This window comes from Xyrauchen texanus, chromosome 29, assembly GCF_025860055.1.
Source record: "Xyrauchen texanus isolate HMW12.3.18 chromosome 29, RBS_HiC_50CHRs, whole genome shotgun sequence".
Classification (NCBI taxonomy): Eukaryota; Metazoa; Chordata; class Actinopteri; order Cypriniformes; family Catostomidae; genus Xyrauchen; species Xyrauchen texanus.
Genome location: NC_068304.1, coordinates 14,344,415 through 14,370,632, shown reverse-complemented (window position 1 = coordinate 14,370,632; position 26,218 = coordinate 14,344,415). Strand labels below are relative to the sequence as shown.

General features: G+C 38.4%; 1 protein-coding gene and 1 pseudogene across 2 annotated transcripts in view; one reads left to right on the top strand and one right to left on the bottom strand.

The window, feature by feature from the left end:
• Positions 1-11,352: 11,352 nt before the first annotated feature.
• On the bottom strand, positions 11,353-16,605 carry LOC127623002 (transmembrane 6 superfamily member 1-like; annotated as a pseudogene).
• A 532-nt stretch (positions 16,606-17,137) lies between these two features.
• The window catches only part of LOC127622643 (homer protein homolog 2-like), a 43,909-nt gene continuing 34,828 nt past the window's right edge, over positions 17,138-26,218 (top strand). For both annotated transcript variants that reach the window (XM_052096661.1, XM_052096660.1), the window contains exon 1: positions 17,138-17,296. The gene's annotated coding sequence lies outside the window, so the exon portion shown is untranslated. The remainder of the gene's footprint in view (positions 17,297-26,218) is intronic.

Below are 26,218 nucleotides of genomic sequence, written 5' to 3'. Positions count from 1 at the left end.
TATATATATATATATATATATATATATACACACACACACACTACTATAAATGAACTTGTGTGTGACGTTTTTATATTTGATTGTTCTGGATTTATTCTGAAGAGGTACTGTCTAGTTACAATATCAACACAAAGCTAGTCGTTTTTATTAACAGACTTTAAACTTGTTGATGTGCATGCCCCCACCTCCCCACCCCCAAATTAGTTCACAGTCAAAAATGGTTAATAATGTTGGCAAATTATGCAGTTGTATAATTTGTCAACATTATGAACAATGAGCATCAACAGATTTAAACTATGAAGGCAGAGAAACATTGCATCCTGTAACAATCTGCAGATGGATAACTTTGCTTTAAAAAGGGGTATTAATACACTTTGGTGTTGTATTTTTACTGTTGATTATTAAAGATTATGATCGTTATGCCCACTCTACATGGGGATAACGACTAATGTGTGCTTAATATGTACATAGTCATAAATTACAACCTGTGGGCACTTTAGCCGCATCCTTAAGTGAGTGTTGTTTCGCGGTTAAACGCTGCGATCGCGGTTAAATGCCGCGATGCCCTCTGTCGGTAGGGAATAGTAAGATGGCCGCCAGAGCACTTCCGGTAGCTTCACCTAATGCTGGAAGTTTAGAATTCTATGAGCAATCCAGTTATATATATAGATCAGTGCATAGGCCTACTAAAAATGTCTAAAGCAAGCGATAGCTAAACCAGAGTGTATCACTCACACACTTTGGGTTCACATCGAAGTCAAGCCAAGGCATAATACTCTATTCTAACTTAAGGTAAGATGGGTTTTTTTCAATCTTTGCAGTGACTGAATTGTGATTATAGAAATGCTTTTTGAACATAAGATGAGTGTGTGCGCGTGTCCTTTCCGGTGTTGTGCCGAATTTCGACCCCTTGCCCTCGTTGAAGTCAGTACCTGATTGCCTAATCCTAACCCTAACCACTCCCCATAACTAATCCTAAATGTACCAACAGAGGGTAATAATTTGGCGGGGGTTGAAATTTGGCACAACACATGTTTTTCGCACACTGGAAACGGCGCTGTCCATGGTTCAGAATTTCATACATTATCCTGTATTCCAGAATCCACTTCTTCAGGACTTCATAACAAAAACTTAACTTGAATCATTACAATAAGGGTGTTGCTTATTTATAACGTTGAAAATATGATTAATCTAAAGTATCTGAATTTCTTTAATCAGTGAAAGAAATGTGTTGTACAAGGAACAGCAGTTATAATACATACTTTTACCTAATACATTGATCAAAGTTAATTGAGTAGAGTGATCACTAGGAACATGCTATAACCTCTGGAACATGAAAAAGGTGAAAATAGAATAATTTCTTCAGAATAATATGATTGTAATATACTTACAGTAAGGTAGGTATTGGCAGTATTCAACATGTAGTAAGTCAGTCTGATCACTAGGAAAGCACTACAACCATTGGAATATAAATATAAAAAAAAAACACTATAGGTGAATTACAGTTTATTACATAAACATATGTAATAAACACATGTAATAATGTTTATTACATAAATATATTTGATAATTGTACAGTAAGGGAGTTATTGTGAAAATTTCACCTGTAGTAAGTCAGTATGGTCACTAGGAAAGCACTACAGCCATTGGAACAGGAAAAAAATTATTTGATAATTGTACTGTTTGGGGGGATACAGTTGTAAGACCCGGGACCAGGTAATATGATGAAAGAAGACCAGGAGTCGTAAAATTCAATCAAATAAGTACAATTTTACTGAAGAATATTTTGCAGTTAAATTGGTAAAGCCAGCGTCAAAGTCACGAGGAGGTCGCAAGCCAACTCTACCTTACAAACAAATCTCACACAATTATACCTTTTCCAAGGACATGCATTACATAATCGTTTACTTCTGATTGGCTAAGACAACATAAAGTCTAAACAATAATACATTTTTGATAGATAAGTGGGTATATCGCCGTTAATCAGAATATTTGTCGTCCATTTCCGAGATTTAAGTCCGTGGTGACCTTCTTCCAGGGTCCGAGAATGTTTTAGGCTATATCACAAAGTTCAGAACCTGCAAAGAATATCAAACGCACACACACAGAACACGACAAACAACAGTTCTCTTCGAGGCTGAAGAAGGCCTGAGCTAATTATCAGAAGAGCAGTCCACCTTAACAGGCTGATAAAACATTTCACTCCAGGAAAGCAGGAACGATAATATGACCCTTTACTCCACTCCCTAAAGAAATACACATGAGATGTTCACTTAATGAAAATAAGGTGAAATTATGTATAAATTGACCCTCAAACTTATACAAGTCAACTAAGACAGATATATAGATGCAGATATGTGGATATTGTTGTGAAATATGCAATTATTCTATTCTAATCATGGCTTTTGGTATATGAAGTATTTATGGGTCATAGTAAACCACAATTGTAACTAATAAAAAGTGGTTTTATAATGAAAGGTACCATAAGTAGTTGTTAAACAATTTATTAAGAATGTGTTTACTGTAAAACACTTGTATTAATAATCATTGTAACCATATATTGAGAAAATAGTTTATTAAGAAAAACACCTCAACTTGTTTTATAAAGATTTTTATTATGAAGCTGGTTTATTAAGGAAAACACTGGAACTTGTTTTATAAATATTCTTATTATGAAAATGGTTTATAAAGAAAAACATACCACACTGAATGTTGTAAGCATTTATTAAGCAGATGATGGTGGCAGAGTAGAGAGGAGTTGAAAATGTATTAGAAAGAGCTTTGCAAAAGAAAGGAGAAAAATGCCATCATTACAGTCTATGTGTTGCGGACGAGATACAGAAGATACAGCGATGATGGAAAGGTCCAGAAAAAGAGGACAAAGAGACAAAGAGTTTTATATGCAAAAGTCCTAAGGGGTCTTCCAGAAATAATGACAGTTCAAGATTTTGTGTTTGACCAATTGGCTGTAAAAGACTGAATGTACAGGTGAAACTCGAAAAATTAGAATATCGTGCAAAAGTTCATTAATTTCAGTAATTCAACTTAAAAGGTGAAACTAATATATTATATAGACTCATTACAAGCAAAGTAAGATATTTCAAGCCTTTATTTGATATAATTTTGATGATTATGGCTTACAGCTTATGAAAACCCCAAATTCAGAATCTCAGAAAATTAGAATATTACATGAAATCAGTAAAAAAAAGGATTTTAAATACAGAAATGTCGGCCCTCTGAAAAGTATAATCATGCATATGTACTCAGTACTTGGTTTGGGCCCCTTTGCATTAATTACTGCCTCAATGCGGCGTGGCATGGATGCTATCAGCCTGTGGCACTGCTGAGGTGTTATGGAAGACCAAGATGCTTCAATAGCGGCCTTCAGCTCTTCTGCATTGTTTGGTCTCATGTCTCTCATCTTTCTCTTAGTAATGCCCCATAGATTCTCTATGGGGTTCAGGTCAGGCGAGTTTGCTGGCCAATCAAGCACAGTAATACCATGGTCATTGAACCAGGTTTTGGTACTTTTGGCAGTGTGGGCAGGTGCCAAGTCCTGCTGGAAAATGAAGTCAGCATCTCCATAAAGCTTGTCTGCTGAAGGAAGCATGAAGTGCTCTAAAATGTCCCGGCAGACGGCTGCGTTGACTCTGGACTTAATAAAGCACAGTGGACCAACACCAGCCGATGACATGGCTCCCCAAATCAACACAGACTGTGGAAACTTCACACTGGACTTCAAGCATCTTGGATTGTGTGCCTCTCCATTCTTCCTCCAGACTCTGAGACCTTGGTTTCCAAATGAGATGCAAAATTTGCTCTCATCAGAAAAGAGGACTTTGGACCACTGAGCAACAGACCAGTTCTGTTTTTCTTTAGCCCAGGTAAGACGTTTGACATTTGAAGCCCATGTCCAGGACCCGTCTGTGTGTGGTGGCTCTTGATGCAGTAACTCCAGCCTCAGTCCACTCCTTGTGAAGCTCCCCACACATTTGAATGGCCTTTTCCTGACAATCCTCTCCAGGCTACGGTCATCCCTGCTGCTTGTGCACCTTTTTCTTCCACACTTTTCCCTTCCACTTAACTTTCTATTAATGTGCTTTGATACAGCACTTTGAGAACATCCAACTTCTTTTGCAATTACCTTTTGAGGCTTTCCCTCCTTGTGGAGGGTGTCAATGATGGTTTTCTGCACAGCTGTCAGGTCAGCAGTCTTCCCCATGATTGTGAATTCAACTGTATCAGACCGAGAGACCATTTAAAGGCTCAGGAACCCTTTGCAGGCGTTTAGCTGATTAGAGTGTGACACTCTGAGCCTACAATACTGAACCTTTTCACAATATTCTAATTTTCTGAGATTCTGAATTTGGGGTTTTCATAAGCTGTAAACCATAATCATCAAAATTATATCAAATAAAGGCTTGAAATATCTTACTTTGCTTGTAATGAGTCTATATAATATATTAGTTTCACATTTTAAGTTGAATTACTGAAATTAATGAACTTTTGCACGATATTCAAATTTTTCGAAGTTTCACCTGTATGCAGAGGGAGTTTCCAGGAGGGGATTTCTGAACATGTCAAAAAGTTGATGGACTTTAAAAAGTACTGTAAAGGAATGTCCAGCCAGAGGCAGATTAACCAAGGATGTCTCCGGTGTTAGATACCTTGCCATTGCACCTCATGAAGTTAAAAGCTTGTAAATTATTTGGTTTTGATTTACTTACAATATATATATAATATATATGCAATACATGAGTACAGAGTCTCTCTCACGCTCTCTGAATCCCAAGACAATTATCATCAAAAGGCCCCTTGCATGTGAACACAACCCAAGGGCACACACTGGAATGCACCTAAAAAAAAATGAATACAGAAATGATTAGGATACATACTTGATTGTTGAATTTTTAATAAGAATAAAGCAATCATTCAAAAGGATATATATAAAAAGGATATATATAATTAAATTGAAGAGACAGGGGATTCTGACCCCAACCCTTCAGTACGGGAGTTATTGTGAAAATGTCACCTGTAGTAAGTCAGTGTGGTCACTAGGAAAGAACTACAGCCTTTGGAACAGGAAAAAATACTTTAGGGGAATTACTGTAATTTTTTTAAATTAATATTTGTATACTGAACGTACAGTAAGTGAGGTACTGTCAAAATTCCACTTGTAGTAAGTCAGTCTGGTCAGTAGGAACATACTACAACCTTTGGAACATGAAAAAATTCCTTTGGTGAATTACTGTAACTTTTACATAAAACATTTTTATGCGTACTGTATGTACAATAGCCTACACAAAAGTACACTAAAGCAGTCTAGGTGAATACATGCAGCAAATATCAAACCTGAAACTATTTTTACCCTGGTTGGGTTTTTTTTTTAAACTTGACTATGTTCATGGTGCTGTCCACGTAGGCTATGTGGTCCTGAAGGTCCTACACGATCAAGTCTGCAAGTTGCTTTTTATATTCAGCCAGCATATTTGCGGAGTTCGCGTTCAATATCTCATGAGCTGAATATTGTTACTACACAAATAACATTGTTTTAATATTTTAATCTCCTCAAAACGAGCTTTCCTTCGGGTTTGCACTTTGCAGATGGTCCCTTCTTAGCAGCCTGCACACAGAGATCAATGTATTTTTTCCAGAGCGAAGGAAAGATCGTTTTGAGGAAATGTATGTTGTAGCTTCTGGTGTTTTATCTGTAGTTATATGTGATAGGTGTTGTGTGTAGCAACAACGTTTAGTTCACGAGTTATTGAACGCGGAAGTCCGCGAATGTGCGAATATAAAACCAACTTTACCTAAGTATCAGACAGCACAACCAGCCTCAGGAATTGTGCACTGGGGCCAATGTAGAATAATTTACTTTCTGTGATAGACAAACAATGTTTGTTACGTAATGATTTTGCTGCTTTGTTTGGTATTACATTACAGCACTTATGTGCACATTTGTCTTTGTTCAGGGATGCAAACACGTGTGGTGAAAAATGTTGGCGGTTACTATGTCTGACTAGATGGAACGTTACTGACATGCTCACACGTGTTAAATAAAACAATGCTAATATTATTTCAAATACCCACTCTCACGTACCTCTTATAACGAAATTTGCAGCCATTCGTGAGAAATTTTTATTTTTTTTTTTTTTTTTTTTTATTGAACACAAGAACAGAACAAAAAAACAGAATATACATCTATAATGGCATTGGTAAGTACAGATAAATAAGTATTAGGCAAGGCACATATCAGTTAAAAAAAAAAAAAAAAAAATATATATATAAAATAAAAATACAAATACAGAGGGGTCTCTTTATTCCTCTTTTAAGAGCTCAAGGTCTCTTATTATTCCAGCCAATTTCTGGGCCTTTTTACTTTTTATACATTCCAACGCTGGAAAGAAATTACAAATTAAGTCTCTTTTAAATATAGAAAAATAAGGTTTCGTCTTCATACATTTTGACTTATGAATAAAAAATTTGCCCAGTATCAACATTACATTAATAAGAAAATCATTTCTTTTCTCTTCCAACATCATTCCAAACATAACATGTTCCCTCGCAAAAGTGGGCAGTGATCGAATCTTTGATTCCAACCAATAGGACATATTTTCCCAAAAAGTATTTGAGGACAGACAAGAAAAAAAAAGATGATCAGTTGTCTCTATGTCAATTTGACAAAAAGTACAGGCATTTACTTCAAAATTAAATCGTTGTCTTAAAAATTCACTTGACGGGTATACCCCATTGAATATTTTAAAATTAGTTTCCTTAGCTTTAGGAGCCACTGGAAAGCTAATATACTGTGTTCGCAATTTTCTAATAGTTTGTTTATCATAAGATTGCAAAACACAGTTATTATACAGAAGTGTCGGATATACTATAGAATTGAAACAAGAGCGGATAAGTTTGTTGGGAAGCATTGCTCTGAGGTCATTACCATTGAAGAGAAGGAAGTTCACAAGGTCCATCAGGTATGTTGACAGAAGTGTTTTGTACAAGATTTATAAAACTTTTTGGAATCGCATTTAAGACACGCTCAAAATATTTGCGATCACATTGTATATTATATTTAGCACAAAAGTCTTTAAAAGTTAACAATCTCCCATCTTCATCTATCAAGTGAAGAACTGACCAAATACCTTTCTCAAGCCACTCAAGAACACATAGAGACTTATATTTAGAAACAATAAATCTATTGTTCCATATTGGGATTTTATGTGGAGAAAAGTTGTGGTTATATAATAACTTCCAATATAATAAAATCTGTTGGTGAAAGGAAGATAATTTGATTGGCAGTCTGGAAACAGTATAATCACATCTCAATAGAAAATCAATTCCACCCAATTTTCTAAATATACCTCTGGGAATGCAAAACCAGAAACTATTTTCATTTGTTATAAAATGTTTAAGCCATTTGACCTTTAACATACCATTTATACAATAGAAGTCAAAGGCTTGTAATCCACCATTTTCATAATCTTGTATAAGTCGTGCCCTCTTTATATAGTGCACAAGTTTTCTCCATATATAATTGAAATTAATTTGATTAATGTTCTTAATAGCTCTATTAGAAATAGAGAGGCAAGATGCAGGATAGATACACCTAGAGAGACTTTCCATTTTAGTTAAATAAATCCTTCCAAAGATAGACAAATCCCTTTGCATCCATGCATCAAGCCTGCCTTTGCATTCATTCCATCTGTTCCAGACGTTTTGCTTTTCCATCATGACTTCATCCTTAGAAATGTTTATGCCTAAATATTTGACAGTCGACTTAATCGGAATATTATATGCAATTTTAAGAGGGCATTCACGTATGGTAATAATTTCACATTTGGCAATATTAAGTTTTAAACCTGAGAATTTAGAGAAATAGCTAACTATCTCAATTACTTTAGGAACCTGATCAAGACCTTTTAAAAATAATGTTGTATCGTCAGCCAATTGACTAAGTATAATTTCCTGTCCAAACACATTTAATTTTTTAATACTTGAGTTTTTAATTAAGAGAGCCAACATCTCTGTAGCCAGAATAAACAATGAGGGTGAGACGGGCAACCTTGTTTAACTCCTCTCTTGATATCAAATCTGGGTGAAGTACCTGTTGGTAGGGCCACTGAACTATTGGTATTTGTGTAAAATAACTGAATAATATTACAAAAATTCACCAAACCCATACATTTTCAAACATTTAAAAATAAATGAATGTTCTAACATATCAAAGGCTTTATAAAAATCTAAAAATAATATAACCCCATCATCCTCAATTTCTTGATTATATTCCAGCAAGTCCAAAACCAATCGAATGTTGTTATGTATAGATCGGCCTCTAATGAATCCAGTTTGTGTCTCCCCAATAATTTTGGATAAACCAAGTTTCAATCCATTATTATATATGTGGGTTAGTAATTTATAGTCAGTGTTTAGCAAAGTTATAGGTCGCAAATTGTCCAACAATCTAGAGTCTTTTCCTGGTTTGGGAATAAGTGTGATTAGGCCTTGTCTCATTGAATTAGGCAAAACCACGGCTTTAGTAATTTCCTGAAAAACTGCAAAAACAAATTCCCTTAATAAATCCCAAAAATGGCGATAAAAATTAGACGTAATACCATCTGGGCCAGGTGATTTATCCAATGACAGACACATAACAGCAGAATCAAGCTCTTCAATTGTTAAATCTGCATCACATATCGTTTTGAATTGATCATCTATATGAGGAACAAATTCTCCAATTTTTTCAAAAAGGGAATTAGGGTCTAATATTGAAGAGGATGAAGAATATAAATCCTGATAAAAGTTGGCGATTTCTTTAGCTATCAGTTGTGAATTAGAACACTCTGTCCCATTAATAACTAATGTTTTAACAGAGTTTCTTTCTTGCCGCTTTTTTTCTAACCTACAGAAATAAGCAGAGTTTTTCTGCCCTTTTTCCATCCACTTAGCTCTTGATCTAATGTATGCTCCCTTAGCTTTTCTCATATAGATTTCATCCAACTGTGATTGCAAAAATAACAACCTTGATCTATAATCCTCCGTTAAAATTAATTTGTTAGAATATTCATTTATCTCTTTAATAACAGAGGTCTCTTTTAAAGTATACGATTTGTTTAGCTGTTTACTATAAGAGATAGATAACTGTCGAACTTTGTATTTAAAGAATTCCCATTTACTTGTCCAGGAAACCAAGCTATTATCATTAAAAATATTTAAAACAGTATCTTTAACCAATTTCATATAATCTTCATTTCTGAGAAGGTTAGAGTTAAACTTCCAATAACCCTTGTTACGGAAAGGTTTATTTTTATGATATATCATCAATTCAATTGAACAGTGATCTGTTAGGGGAGCTGCCGATATACTAGATATAGTTTGATAAGGCAAAAAACTATGAGAAATTAACCAAAAATCAATTCGGGACTTGCAAGAAGCATCAGGTTTAAACCAAGAAAACTGTCTTAGATAGGGGTTTGACTCACGCCAGGGATCTATTAAACCGTGAGAACTTCTTCTTCAACGCCGCATCCACCAACCCGTCAACCAAATTGTCTAACGGCAGCGTAAAGGGCAAACTTCTCATTTCTTCCGCTGAGCTCCATTTTCTTTCGTTGTGAGTGAATAGAAAGTCTCGCGGTGCAAATATGCGCATGCGTGGAACAGATCGTGCAGTGTCGTAAATCAAAATCAGCGTCGCAAAACAGAATTATCATTTGCGCATGTGCGTTTTCTACTGCGTCTACTACGCATGCGTAGAACGGATCGTGCAGGTGGAACGGATCGTGTACCGACACCTGGGCTGCGTTCAGCGCCGACAAAACGTTGCACAACGTTTTTTAAACAGAAACGGTGATGCGTTGAACGCACTGTTCTGATGACGCAAGAGTTGCAACCATAGTATGGCAGCTGAGAAGGCCATTCTTTGTGAAGAATTTTCGGAGCCTGATGAAGTCGGTATAAATATGTGTTTAATACTGCAAAATATGCCCGATGTTACAGTTACTGCACTTGCCGCCCAGAACACGAGAGAACTTCCCAATCGAGTGAAGGGATTTGTGGAAACTGTGGTTCCTAATTATTGTGATACAACATTTGCCTCGCATTTTAGGATGAAAAGACAAACATTTCAGGTGAATGATAATCCACTTCTTACCTCCGAGAGAAGTTATGATCTGTATGACCTTGTTTTGTTATTGCTTATCATTATTGCTGATCACTGTTGTTTTGCTATATTATTGTAATATTTACCATAATATAATCAGAGGAGTATAGAAAAGTTTATGAAATGGTCACTTCACAATTCAATAGCAAAATATATAGAGATGTGTAGCGTTTAATCAGTGTTTAGCAAACCTTCCTAAGGAAAGGACCACAAGACATTGCAATTACAAAATATTTTGACAGACTTAAAAGTTCCAGATCTATACCTGTGATTTTATTATTTCAGTTATTTTGCCTGTAATGTAAGTAAACATGTGCAAACAAAATACTTGCTCTTAATGAATTTATTTTGATGTTAATTACATTTACTTACAAATTCCACTGTATAAAGCAATATGTGCATCAGTCATAGCAAGATTTGTCTCATCTTATTTACAGCATCATAGGGATGTAGAAACTTATAATATAAATGCTGCATATACTTTTCTACAGGCTCTCTGTGAGAAAGTTGGTCCTTTCCTTGTAAACAGAACCTTGGACATCCCCAAAAAATTGCTGTGCTCTATTTGGTTGTTGGCAAACCAAGAGAGCTTCAGGGGTGTTGCAGACCGGTTTGATATGTCAAAAGGAACCCTTCATTATATTTTTTTCAGATATTTGCACAGTCCTTTGTACACTGAGTAACCAACACATTCAATGGCCCAGAGAGGATGAGTTTGCAAACCTGGCAAATGGCTTTCAGGACAAAACTGGCTTTCCTGGAGTCATTGGAGTAATCGATGGCACACACATTCCCATCCTAGCACCCACATTCCATAGAAACAGTTACATAAACAGGAAAGGACATGCAAGTATTCAACTCCAAGCAGTGTGTACATCACAGATGAGGTTCCTGGATGTGTACACTGGTTGGCCAGGGTCTGTGCACGATGCTAGAGTGTTTCGAAACTGCCCATTAAATAGCCATCTCCAGGATGTGATGAGAAGTGACTACCACCTGCTTGGAGACTCTGCATACCCACTCAGCACATCTCTCATTACACCATACAGAGATAATGGGCACTTGTCCCAAAGACAGAAAAAATTTAACACAGTCCACAGCTCCACCAGAGTTGTGATAGAAAGGGCATTTGGCCTTCTAAAGGGAAATGGAGACGACTAAAATACTTGCCCATGGGAGACCTTAAAAAGTCCCAGTGGTTATCACAGCTGCGTGTGTTTTACACAATTTCCTCTTGAGGGAGGAAGGCCACCAAATGGAGGATTGTGAAGAAGTGGATGGCAACAATGACAATGATTGTGAAGCAGGATACCCTGAAAATACTTCAGGTCAAAGAAAAAGGGATGAACTTGCTTTATTTTTGGTGGAAGATGATTAAAGTTTATGTTTAACTCATTCTTATTGTGTACACCTAAGTTTTCAGAAGTTTTTGTTTCATAACAGAATGAAAGTAAAATAATGAATAAAATGCCACAAATGTGAGGTGATCAATATTGCATTTATATCTCTCAGCATATATACTGTACATCATGTAATTAAACAAACAAAATAGAACCCAACCATCAGCAGAATGTAGAAAAAGGAGAAAACCCAAATTGCCATTTCTTCGTCAAAGCAGAAACAAAATCTTTTAGGATGTTGTTACGTTCACTTGCCACTTCCACTGCTCGTTTTTGCAGGCTTATGACTTGACATCTGCCTCCTTTGCTCACTGACATACTGTTCAAACCACTCAGGTGCTTCAGACTTGCGCGTTCTCCTTTTGCTACAATCTGCTGATGCCTTAGGTTGTGAATTTGATGATCCTGAAGAAGCCTCTATGTGGGGAAAAAAAAAAAAAAAAAAAGTTTAAACTTGGTGGCCTTAAAATGGTAATGATGAAGGCAGCAAACATCACTTGCCTCTAACAAATACATTTTTTGGTTCTCACATGGACACATCTCCTCTAAATTTGAGTCATGTACCAACAAAGCTTCTTTAAACATCCAGTTAACCCAGATTCTAATTACCTGAGCCACACAATAGACATCCTTTAAATAAAGCTGTTAGCAACCCTACCAAGTTATGGAGTAAAAATAGATGCCAACATTGGAGCTACTATGTATCCAACATGGATGCTAATGTGAGACCATCACAGAGTGATTTAATTAAAACCTACAATTAACATCCAATAATGTTTACATAATATTTTTAGTAAATCATGAATAACATTTTCTTTGAATCTGGTGTGCTAATTCAGGTTGATGTGGCACAAAAAAAAATTAACATGGAAAAGATAATCACCAGCAAAAGATGACATGACCAGGACCGGCTCCACACTGGGATCATCAGCCAGGAGGTCCTCCATTGATGAGAAAAAGACCCAGCTGCTGGCACCACTCCCAGTCTTCTTACTGTCCACTATTGTTTTGTATCTATTAAGAGAAACCCAGAAATAGCAAATGTCTTCAAGTGGCCATACTCCCAAAATAATGCAAATGCCAGTATCAAAACAAACCTGTGTTTTAACTGTCTGAACTTATTGTCACATGCCTCTGCTCCAAAGTCATATCCTTTTGCCTGCATTTGTGTAGCTACCTTTTTCCACACTTCTACTTTCCTTAACACAGGAGATTGAAAATCTTCAGCCATTTGCTTTGCCAGAGAAATTAAAAGCAATGTTGCATTGTGCGTCCATGGCTTTGAATCTAAAGCACACATTTAAATAGAGAAGTAACAGACAATATATCATTAGAAAAGTTGTGCAAGGAATGAACTTAATGTACCTTTTGGCATGTGTTGGGGGTCTGACACTGATGCCCACTTTGGAGCACAGGCAGGTGATGGTCCAGCAACAGACAAATTAAGTGGTGTAATATCTGGAGGCAAATGCAGTGGTGCAGGAGGCAACTTCTGTGGTGCAGGAGCCAACTTCTGTGGTGCAGGAGCCAACTTCTGTGGTGCAGGAGCCAACTTCTGTGGTGCAGCAGGAATGTGTAGGCCCAGTGGAAGTTGACTAGACCCATTTGATGCACTAGCCTGTCCTAAAGGGATTGCTGAAACTGAAATGGAAGCACACATCTTACCTAATTCAGACTAAAACATCTATTTAGCCTCACATACTGACTTGATTTGTAGTTCATACTGTTTTAATACCCTGTATTTTCTTTCTCATTTTTAGGAAAAGCACTTAATTACCATTGTTTATTTCTATACCAAATGTCATACACTTGCAATGAAGCTAAAAATATAGCCTAAACAACTACATCATTATGTTAATATCCTATATTTTACAATAAAACTTACGACAAACATGTCTTCTAATATCCTCAGTTGATGCGTAAAACGAGCTGCATCGAACACATTTGTAAAATACTTTATTTGAACCCATTGTGTGAGTTCACTTTAATTCCGCGTGCTTTATATACATGTTGCTGCTGATTGGACTGCAGTTCTGACACACCCACCAAACAAGAGTAAACGCATCTCAAACCCCGTTGCACACCGGTGCACGCCGTTTCCAGGAAACATGACGTTCAACCCGGAAACCGTAGCAAAACGTTGCGCACCGTTTTGAACTTGAACGTGCCCCTGGCTTGAACTCAAGCTGTCATGTGACAAAACAGAGACATGGAAGCGACACTGTGACGTGGTTGGTTCAGAGAATGTGCTTTTTTAATTTTGCCTCTGCATTTAAAAAAAAACATTGGTTGGGTTTAGGCGTTGATTATGTAAGGATGTCTTTTTTTTTTTTTTTTGTACATATTTTATTTTATTTATATTTTAAAACAATATTGGTTAGGTTGAGGCAAAAGTTTTATGTTAGTGAGGTATGTTTTAATGATTAAAACATCTATCTAAAATTCACCTAAATACCTCATATGACTACGACACCATTTTACTCACTTTTGGCGGGGAAACTGCACTTTTGAACATTTCACTGGGAAACTGCAGCCAAATGTGTTCTGCAGCACATACAATTTTAATTTGCAAAGATTTTCACATTAACTTCATGAGAACTGGCTAGTTTTGCTTTTCATTTCAGTATCAATAGACAGTCACTCAATGTTTAATTTTGAGGAGTTTTGCCTGTAAGTGTCGCAGACATTGTCTGTTACCAGGATTATTTTAACTATTGTATCTTTGATTACAGATTTAGGATTTGAATGATCTACATGAACATTTGCAAACATTATCTGCACAGGTATAATGTGTTACAGTGACTCGAATGATAACTATCAAATTCTTAATTAATCTCTATTGTTAATAGAAAATAAAAAATAATTACTGTTTTCAAATAGATTCCAGAAAACGTTATTAAATTACATTTTACAAATGTGCATAAAGTGAATGTAAAATGAAATTGAGAGCAAACACTCGTGTGCGGTGGCATTTAAGAGGCCTTTTTACTCAGATTGACTGTGCTGTGCTGCAGGTGATGTGATGAAGAATGTGGGGCTTGGGATGCAGCGGTAGCTGAGCGCTTGAGGAAGCAGTGAGTACAGCACATTAAATGTCAAGAAAAGTGTCAGCCGGTCTGAAAGCACACGGTATGTGAAGGGAGTCCGAGTGTGTAGAGATATGCGTGAACTAGTAACGCAAAAACAAATATTTTGTGTAGGTGTGGAGCCTTTGGGCCTCCATTTACATCTGAAACTTTCACATGCTGAGAATGACTGTCCAAAACCATATTTTCAAGGTCTCAGAAATACACACACACTATCTCTCCCTACACTCCAGTAGTATAAAGGTGATGACGGTTGAGACTAAAAGCTACACTGATATTAACTTAAAGATTAACAGGTTTTGGATGTGAAATGAAAGTAATAAAATGGTTACCTTCACCTGTGCCACTGTCTCAGAATGCACCAGGCTGATGTCTGGCAGCCAATCACAACCAGGCACAAGAAGCCCATACTGCATAATGATGAAACACGGTACAGAGTACAGCATATTTAGCAGCATCTAAATGCATTGGATCACGGAGCGCCCTTATCAGTGTATGTATATTACAGTATTTGTTTGTACAGTAGTACTGTATTTGAAAAGTGGTTATTTGAATAGTAGTTACTGCATATGTAACTGTATTTGGGGTATGCTTAAGGGTCTCAGGTATGATCGTAGTTCATGGCAGATTCATAATAACATTCTTCTGGGCAGTCCAACACCACCTGAAACAAACACACATCTTTATCGGTGTGTAAAAAATATTTGTGCTTTAATGAGAGCCTCAGACCACTCGTAAAGCTTCTTAATTCGATTCTCTACCTTGCTGTCACAGTTTATTAGAGACAAATTAAAATTATAAAGTCAGTCATCTTGCAGCTTTTGCTAGTTTACTTGTATACAATGCAAGTTAAAATGTTAAGTGTTTTTCACAATGTTATAAAGAAACACAGTTAAGTTGTTTCTGCTCACCAAGCCTCTAAGAATGCAGAACATTGTGGCCACCAGAACTTATAAAAATCAGGTCCAGTGGTCTTTTTAACACCGTCTTCCTTTTTTTCTTCCAGAATATGCTGAGAGAGAGTAAAAGCCAGTTTAAACTGTCATCTCTATTAGACAATGAAGCATCACTGCATTATAGTGAGTGTATGTACATGTGTGAGCAAATGTGTTGTCATACCATTTGTTGTGTATCCAGCAAGGAAGGTTGCTTGTACACTCTAAAACACGTCCACACTAACACAGAGACATACAACAGATGCAGCAGAAGAAAGACATTCAACTGGACACCAAGCGAGAGACACACACACACAGAGAGAGAGAGAGACACTTTTTAACTCATGAAAGAATATAGAATGACTGATATAAAGCAGAAAAACCTCCAATATTTTCATATACAGTTCAAAGCAGCACTTCAGCATTTCAAACACTGATATTTTTTTCTCTTATACTTACCAAAACAATTCCCTGGGAGATAAACTATTACTCACATGAGCAAGGATCCAACCCAGTAGGACCCAATTGCTCTGTAAGTTGCTCTGCATACACAACTGAATGCAAGTGTGTTTGTATGCTGTTATGTACTTGTATGTGTTTATCGGTGTGTGTGTGAGTGTGTTAATGCATGATGACACATGTTAATTTGTGCATATACATTATATACTATATATTGTTGGTTATGTGTGATTTTGTTGATGGTGTAGAAGTAAAAAAAATCCTCTGATGAAAACTAAAAAGGGGTTGTAAATATGTAATATATAAGAGTTATCTGTGTTCATAACAGATGTATTGAGCGAAACAAACCCCTACGTTATAGCTGCGACCATCAGCAGGTACGTGAGGTAATACGCACATCCGTCCTAGGATGACATCATGTGACTGTGCGCTGTATTAATGTAATAAAGACTCCTCCTATAACAGTTATTATAACACATATAACATGTAACACTGGTCCAGCTAAATACTAGTTGTTTTCACAATTAAAGGAATAGTTCATCCAAAAAATACATTTCTCTCATCGTTTGATGATCAATCTTCACTTTCACAATCTTCTACTTTTGTTTTTGGCGATTTGTATTCTTTGTACATATCAACACCAACTAGTAAGGGAGAAGAATTATAGTAAAAAAGGACTTCAAAATGTATATTTTTTTCTCACCCACACCTGTCATATCCCTTAAGAATATATAGATTTAACCACTGGAGTCTTATGGATTACTTTTATGCTGTTTTATGTGATTTTTGAAAAAAATCGGAGCGTCGTTGTTTTCTCTCGCTCCAAGAGCGCTCCACTAATGTCATGGGCAAAACACCTGTTAATGGACCTTAATGCAATAATTCACCCCGTGTTAAGCAGTGTTAAACACTATTGGAATGAAGGATATTTCTGATATAACAAGAAAGAATGTGATAAAAAAAAATACTAATTTAAAATCTAGCAGCACTTGGTAATGTTCGATTTCCAGCACGAAGGTTAGTTTCACTTTCTGTTTTCATGCTCCCTATTATTGAGTTAAGCTAGCGGTAAAGCTTGACTTAACTACATGCGTGTGTCTCGTCTCTCTATTCTTATGTCAACTGGCAATATTGTGAAAATTAATGACGGGACGGCGAAGGAGAACACGAGTGGAGAGGTGATAAGATCAAAGGTTTGTTGTGAATCCTAAAAGACGTGTCCAAAAAACACGATGATAATCCGAAAATCTAAAGGTCAGTAACACGGATATCTTCTATTATTACTTTGAATAATCATATCAACATTCTAATCGAATGCATCTCGATCTTAACTAGAGACTGAAATTTTAACGACGTAAAGCACCAACTGAACTAATCAACATAATATTGCGTAGTTAATATTGCCATTTAAATATATTTTAGAGCCATAGGATAATTTATGCGTTATACATTTGCAGATGAAGAAGATCAGCAATTGAGAATAGAGGGAAAAATGTGTAGAACATTCTGAGAATGTATTTTATTTTTCATTCACAGAATTACAGGGCAAGCTTAATTACAGTAAAAGAGGTTCAATAATAGAAAATTATAGGCAATAATTAGGCAATAATACATAGGCCTTTTTTTATTTAATTTAATGTTTTGCATGATGGTCTGGTAATTTATTAAAAACAATAGTTTGGAAATTTTTATTTTTTATTTTTTTGTTTTGTTTTTGCATCTGGGCAATTTATGTAATTGATCAAACCAAGAGAATGCTGCCGATATGTTTCAAAATTAATCTATAATTTTTTCCATTCTTGGGCTAATGTTAGTGTTCTAATAAAGCACATTATAGCTTTTCTTCTAGTATTGTTTATTTATTTTTCATTTTATATACCTTCTGCATGGAAGGTTAAGATATTAAAAAGCATACTGATGTAACTTGACATGTTTTCTGAAAAGACCACAATATTAGACAAATAATAATGATTTTGAGTTTCAATCATGTTCTTTCGTCGTTGTAAAGCGCATTTCACATGACAAGAGTTGCAGAAAGTGTCACAGAGGGGCGATTTTACGAGTTTGCCACATCAAAAAGAGGTGTGCACAATAAACATTGAACACATGTATTTGGAAGAGAAAAGCTTGCAGTTGCAAGCAAGTAATAAAAGGACTCGTTTATGTTTAGATCGAAGCGTTTTCTTGGTGAATTTAAATTAGTTCAATAACTGGGGTCTCTGATATTCGTAAACGGTAAGGTAATATTTCATTAAAATAAATTATGAGACGTCCAATGTCTCCACAAATTTGGACCGTTGTTAAAAATGTCTTGTTGCTTACTCTCAAATACATTGTTGGAGTGTGTGAAAAACACTTTGGTGTGACGTCACTTCATAGACTTCAGTGTATTCTGCAGTGCTGAGGCGAGTCATGTGACAGACCCTTAATGTGTATAAATATCAAAATGGCGAATTTCTCCATGTGATTCTAAATTAGAATGCCCCAGTCGCCCATGCCTAAATCCGCCACTGTTAGTGATTGAGAATGTGTTTCGAGTTTTGCAATAAGAGTGATTGAATCGACAAATGGGTTTAAGCCACTGAGCATTTGGTTAAGGGAATGGGGTTTAGTGATTTTGCAATTCAGAAAAACTGTAATTATAAGCAATTAATTTTAAGCAACGTGATGTTCAGTTAGGCTATTTTAGAGCATCTGTAACTGAGATTATAATATGCATGCCTCTCAGATCTGTCCCTCATGTTGATATCAGACACATGTTCATGCGCAAGGGCGTAGATTTGGCTTGAACATTGGGGGGTTGGAACATTTCCATTGATCATGTTATAAATAAAGCGGGCCCTGTGTTCATGCATTTTTTTTTTATTTTCCAATGGTGTGGTTATTTCCATTTTAAATCCTCATGTAACCAGCAAATTGTAAACTTTTCTTTTATGCAGCACGCCGCTGCTGTGGCACAACGAGCCCAATGCAGGGCTGTCACCAGAATATATAGTATTGGGGGCATTTCGTTTTCATAGAGGGGCATACTCTGAATGTGTTTGAAGTGGACCGCATAGAATTGTCACAGCTCCAGCTGACTATTATTATGCAGCTAAAATACTTTAACTAATTGGATTTTGAATGCCAAAAAGTCACTGATGTGCATAGCAAATAAGTGTCATAACGTTATTTAACATCAAGATTTAAAGAATGAAATTTCAACTTTAAAAAATTAAAAGAACCAACATTTTGACACATACATATTTTATTAAAAGGTAAATGAGAGACACAAGGGATGAGTTTGCCATAACTTTTATTAGCACTTATTCTGCAATGCAAATTAAACATTTATCAAAACATCTATTATTTTATGTGGCTTGCATTGTAGTGGACATCTTCTAATATGCCTCCTACTGCTTATGTTCTGTCTCTGATAAGACAGTATAGTGCTTCATATATTTGCTGTGAATGACACTGAGCTATGCTTAAGCTATTAAACAGCATTCGTTTCTCGAATATCACGTTGTTATTTTTTTTTTAGTTTATTAACTTTACACCGACCAGTTTCTCTCACCGCACGCAATGACAACATCCTCATGTTCCTCCTCCTAAATCATTCCACTGTTTTAAGTTTGAACTGCCTCTTGTGTCGGAGCTATTTTTTTATTTTGGGGCAGGGTAACATATATTTTAGGACACGTATTTTATGTATTCGTAAAACCTTTGATAGTTTTTTCAGTTATTGTCACAAATCATGGCTTGTGGGTAGGTACAAATATATAAATAATATATAATACATGAATATATTAAGTGTACGTGCATGTGTGTTTATGCAGTACTTTCTGTAAATCTGCAGGTTTCTTAAAGGAGGAAACAGTAATCTGTTGTAAACTGGTCTTTCTAGCAGCCATTCGGCTCTGTGAAACATTTTCACTGTCTTTATATTTTATATATTATTAATAATGATACTTTTGTATAGCATCTTTCAAACAGTACGTATAGCACTTAGTTCTGCTTTGCAACACATAAAATGAAGTACAATGACAAAACATCAAGAAACTAATAACTGGTGGAGCCATGTGAGGGTGGATATGTGAATGGCGAGCTCTGCACACTTTGTTAGTTTTTAATACTTTTTATGTCATAAACCGGTGAGATTCAAACACCCTGATCCATAACTATTCTATGAAGACAATATGTCAAAGAATTAAAAATCCTCGGGCTCTGGAGATATTAAAAGACACTTAGGTGCTCAAGCTGATACCCCAGACAGGGCCGCAGACCAGGGACTCGGTTTGGATGGTGCGGCAGGAGAGTTTAATTTAATAATTTATCCATCATTAATGGATACGACCTTCGTCAGCATCACCTACATGCTCGCCAGTTGACGCTGACGAAGGTCATAGTGGACTTGGAGGATCTTGCTGTAATATGTCGATCGATCACTTCCATGGAGACAAAATTTAGTGGCAGATGTTGAGAAACGCTAGCGATCAAGGTGGACTTGCAACGCGTTTTGGAAAAATTGGAAGATTTAGAGAATCGTAGCTGGTGAAACAATGTCCGAATTGTTGGAATTCCTGAGAATGAAGAAGGTCGAGATATGGTGAAATTCCTAGACAAGCTCCTCCTGAGTCTGCTTGACATAACAGGCTATAAGCTGGAAATCGAGCGAGCTCACAGAGTCCCGGCTCAGAGATCTGCTGAGGGAAACAGGCCCGATCAATTCTGGAAAAATGTCGGAGATTACTTTCTTGTTCCCAGACTTTGCAAATTCAACAAGAGAGAAACATGATAGATTCAAGGAATGCAAGAAACGATTACATCAATTGAAGGTCGCTATTGCACTGATGTTCCCGACCAAATTGAGAATATACTATACTAAGGATGGCTGCAATATATTTACATGCCCACAGCAAGCATTGTAATTCATAAAGTCAATGGAATGAGTAGGTTATTCTGTGGTGCTGTCTATGCGGCCAAGTCCACCTTACTCACTGAATATTCAATTGACCATCCGAGGAACTGAGCACCTCCTTTGTTCCTTTTTTTGTTTGTTCCGCTCAGTGGCTGGAGTTTGTTTTGTGGAGTAACACTCCTTCGGAACAGTTTGTGGATGAATCTGCACGTTACTTGTTCTTATGCCTACTATTGGTTGAAGTTTGTTTTCTGAAATATTTCTTGTTGCACTTGTTGCTCTTGTATATCACCCGAGTGAGCCTGACTCACTAAACATTCACTTGACTGTCCGAGGAAACTGGGCGCCTTTTTTGTTTCTTTGTGTGCTGGTTCCATCTAGCGGCTGGAGTTCGTCTAACTTCAGAACAGCTGTGCATGAATCTACTCGTCTTTGTGTTTATCCCACCTATAGGCTGGAGTTTGTTTTCAGATTATTTTCTGTTGTGTAATTCTGTCTCACAAAACTGTATAGCAGCACCGGACTTGAGCAATCCAATGGCAAAGTTGTCATGGGGACTTTCGTAGGAGTACATGTACTGTTTTAGTTTAAAGGGATGTACGCTGGTTGGCGCTGTCGTGTGCGGGGTTAATGCACACATTTTTATTTTTTCTGTTTTGGTTTAGGGGAAGTTCATGATTTCTTTGTTGCTCTAATGTTGGAATGTAGTCTTTAAATTTGGTTTTTGACACACAATCTATTTTTTCTAATATGTCAAAATGTCAAATATTAAAATGAGTGGATTGTCTCTCTCCACGTGTAATGTGAATGGTTGGGGCACCTCATAAAAAGAAGGAAGGTAATTTCTTTTCTTAAATGTAAGAAATATTATTTAGTGTTTCTTCAAGAAATGCATCTTTCCCCGCAGAAAGCTGAAATATTTGGGCATTTATGAGGTGGACATGTTTTCTTTTGTGCTGGCTCAATTAAGAGCAGGGGTGTGATTACATTGAAAAGTAAACATCTACAATTCAAATGTCTCAAACTGATTAATGATAAATTAGGAAGAGCCAATATTGTTTTAATAGAAATTCAGGGGCAAAGGTTGATTTAGGCTAATACAATATCAACGCACCTCTGTAGCATAAGATCTAAACATTTCAACAGCAAAACCATCTGGCCCTGGAGCCGTGCCTGTAGGCAAGGCCTTAATTACTTTGCCGAGCTCCTCCAAGGTTATCTCAGAATCAAGAAAATGTTTTTGATCAGTCGTCCATTTAGGGAGTTCTAATGGTTCCTCAAAGTTTTTAATATCTTCATCTACCGATGAACTTGGTAATCACCAAGTTGATTGCCACTGGAAGCCGCTGGCACCCCTCGTGATATAATATTGGGAGGAGACTTTAAACTTTTGATGGACTCAGTCCTTGATCATAGTGAAGCTAAAGTGTGTAAGCTCCCTAGAGCAATACTGACGCTCCACAGGATGTGCAAAAATCTTAGTCTAATAGATATTTGGAGACTTTTGAACCCATCTGGTAGGGATTTTTTTCATCAGTCCATAAGATTTATTCTATAAGATATTTTATATATATATATATCTAAGTCCCTCATTTCATCTGTTGTGGATTGCTCATTTGGAAATTTATAAGTCTCAGATCACACCATGGTGAGTTTAGAGGCGTTGCCACATATGTGTTACACTTTTGTGGAAAGCATGAGAAGGCAGACGGGAAATTCGGATCTAAATGCGGTTTAATGATAAGTAAACAAACACAGGAACGAAAGAAAAGGTCCACAATGGGAAAATAAACTAAAGCACAAAACAATACACAGAAATATAACATAAAGGGTAAATGTTGACAAACTTGAGGAATAACCAGGAGCATGGAACATGGAACAAGGAATGCTAATAGTCAAACAAACAACGATTGACAAAGGAAGGAGGAAACAGCGGGGTTTAATGATAATGACAAAATAACAATCAGGTGTGAACAATAACACAGTGCTGGCAGTGAGGGCCGGGAATGATGGGAAATGTAGTTCTTACAAGGACAGTGAAACATGGGCGGACAACAAGGAAAATGTGACATGGAACGTGATCAGTGACGAGTGAAACACAAAACACGAGGCAGACAACAAGGGATCATAACATAGCCCCCCACAAAAGGCCCGGATTCCAGACGGTCCAAAAGAATGAGAAAACAAAAACGACAAAACAACAACAACAACAAAAAATGTTCACAGTGAGAGGAGCTAGAATAGGGGGAGAACCGACAGAAAGAAGGGGGCACGCAGGCAGTCTATGGGGGTGTGAGACGGGGCCAAGGTCAGGTGGCCTGGGGGGGCGTCCACTGGGTAGGGGCAGGTTTGGGAGGTGGAGCTGAGGGAGGCTCAGGAGGCAGAGCAGAGGCAGGTTGAGCCGTGACAGACTCAGGTGGTAAGGCCTTGGGTGGACCAGGAGGCGGAGCCGTAGAAGGCTTGGGAGGTGGCGCCGTGGAAGGTGTAGGCTGTGCCGAGGGAGGCTTGGGAGGCGGAGCTGAGGGAGGCGCGGGAGTCTCTGGGAGAAGAGCCGTAGGAGGCGCTTACGGCAGAGGCGGAGCTGAGGGAGGCTCTGGAGGCTCAGGAGGCAGAGCTGAGGGAGGCCCTGGAGGCTCAGGAGGCGGGGCTGTGGGAGGCCCTGGAGGCGGAGCCGAGGAAGGCCTAGGAGGCGGAGCCGTGGAAGGTTCTGGAGGCAGAGCCGAGGGAGGTGGAGCCGTAGGAGGCTCTGGGGGCGGAGCCGTGGGTGGCTCGAGAGACTTGAGAGGCGGAGCCTTGGGAGGCTCGGGAGGCTCGAGAGGCAGAGCCCTGGGAGGCTCGAGAGACTTGAGAGGCGGAGCCCTGGGAGGCTCGAGAGGTGGAGCCCTTGAAGGCTCGAGAGGTGGAGCCCTTGAAGGCTCGAGAGGCTCGAGAACTGGAGCCCTGGAAGGCTCGAGAGGCTCGAGAGGCTTGAGAGGCGGAGCCCTGGAAGGCCCGTGAGGCGGAACCCTAGAAGGCTCGGGAGTCTCTGGAAGAAGAGCCATAGGAGGCTCGGGAGGCGGAGCCGTGAAAGGCTCTGGAGGCGGAGACGTAGGAGGCTCGGGAGGCTCAGGATGCTCGGGAGGCGGAGCCGTAGGGGGCTCGAGAGACTCGGGAGGCAGAGCCCTGGAAGGCTCAAGAGGCTCGAGAGGCGGAGCCCTGGGAGGCTCGAGAGACTTGGGAGGCAGAGCCCTAGAAGGCTCGAGGGGCGCTGGCTCTGGGACGGTCATGGCTACTGGCGCTGGCTCTTGGACGGTCATGGCTACTGGCGCTGGCTCAGGGACAGTCGAGGCTACAGGCGCTGGCTCAGGGACGGTCGAGGCTACAGGCACTGGCTCAGGGACGGTCGAGGCTACAGGCGCTGGCTCACTGACGTCTGAGGCTACAGGCACTGGCTCACTGATGTCTGAGATTGCAGGCACTGGTTCACTGACATCTGAGGCTGTAGGCACTGGTTCACTGACGTCTGAGGCTGTAGGCACTGGCTCGCAGACAGGGGCAGGCGTGGGCTCTAGCTCGCTGACCGGGGCAGGCGTGGGCTCTGGCTCGCTGACCGGGGAAGGCGTGGGCTCAGGCTCGCTGACCGTGTCTCCAGGAAGTCGCGGAGAGTCCAACCGCGCGTCGCCTGCGGCAAGCGCTCCTTAAGTGCGGCGTTAAGATTGCCCCAGAAGAAAACCACAAGGGAGGAGTCTGGGAAGTCCGAGATATTGGCCAGTTCGAGGAAGTCGCGGATGTGGTCTTCCACAGGTCGGTCCTCTTGCTTCAGGCAAAGCAGCTGGTAGTTGCCCTGTTGAACCGCTAGATCCATCGTTTGGTCAAACGTTCTGTTACACTTTTGTGGAAAGCATGAGAAGGCAGACGGGGAATTCGGATCTAAATTCGGTTTAATGATAAATAAACAAACACAGGAACGAAAGAAAAGGTCCACAATGGGAAAATAAACTAAAGCAGAAAACAATACACAGAAATATAACATAAAGGGTAAACGTTGACAAACTTGAGGAATAACCAGGAGCATGGAACATGGAACAAGGAACGCTAATAGTCAAACAAACAACGATTGACAAATGAAGGAGGAAACAGCAGGGTTTAATGATAATGACAAAATAACAATCAGGTGTGGACAATAACACAGTGCTGGCAGTGAGGGCCGGGAATGATGGGAAATGTAGTTCTTACAAGGACAGTGAAACACGGGGCGGACAACAAGGAAAACGTGACATGGAATGTGATCAGTGACGAGTGAAACACAAAACATGGGGCAGACAACAAGGGATCATAACAATATGGAGAAAAATAAATCATGTAGTTGGCGCTTTAATGTATCCCTTTGCAAAATCCTGAATTCCAACAAATTTTAAAAGATGTAATCAATGTTTATATGGAGATCAACTGGTCCTCAGTATCCTTTGTGGGTGTGGCTTAGGAGGCACTTAAAATGGTTCTTAGGGGTCGGATCATTCAGTACGCCTCATTTATCAAAAAATCCAAAGCTCAAGAACTTGTGGAATTGGAAGGGAATATTAAAAGTGCAGAGGCAGAGCTGAAGTGCAGAATGTCATCTGATGGCCTCAGAGAATTGACACGATTGAAATACAGATATAACACTATTTTGTCACGGAAGGTGGAGTTTTGGCTATTTAGGGAAAGACAGTCATACTTTGAGTTGGTGGACAAAGAAGGGAAGCTTTTGGATAAATATATAAAGCATAGAGTGTCTTTTTCTACCATTCCCTCCATGAAAACTGCTGGTGGTGAAATATTTATCTCAGCCATTGATATTAATACTGCTTTTAAAGAATCTTGATCTTTATAGTTTCACATCTTCATCTACCGATGAAGATATTAAAAACTTTGAGGAACCATTAGAACTCCCTAAATGGACGACCGATCAAAAACATTTTCTTGATTCTGAGATAACCTTGGAGGAGCTCGGCAAAGTAATTAAGGCCTTGCCTACAGGCACGGCTCCAGGGCCAGATGGTTTTGCTGTTGAAATGTTTAGATCTTATGCTACAGAACTGACTCCACTTTTGTTAGAAGTTTATATGGAATCATTAAAGAATGGAAAGATTCCTCCAACCATGACACAAGCCCAGATCAGTCTGATTCTTAAAAAGGACAAAGATCCAAGCGAGTTTAAGAGTTACCGTCCAATTTCCCTGATCCAGCTAGGGGTAAAAATATTGTTAACAATTCTGGCTAACCAATTAAGTAAAGTTATGAAATCTCTTATACAT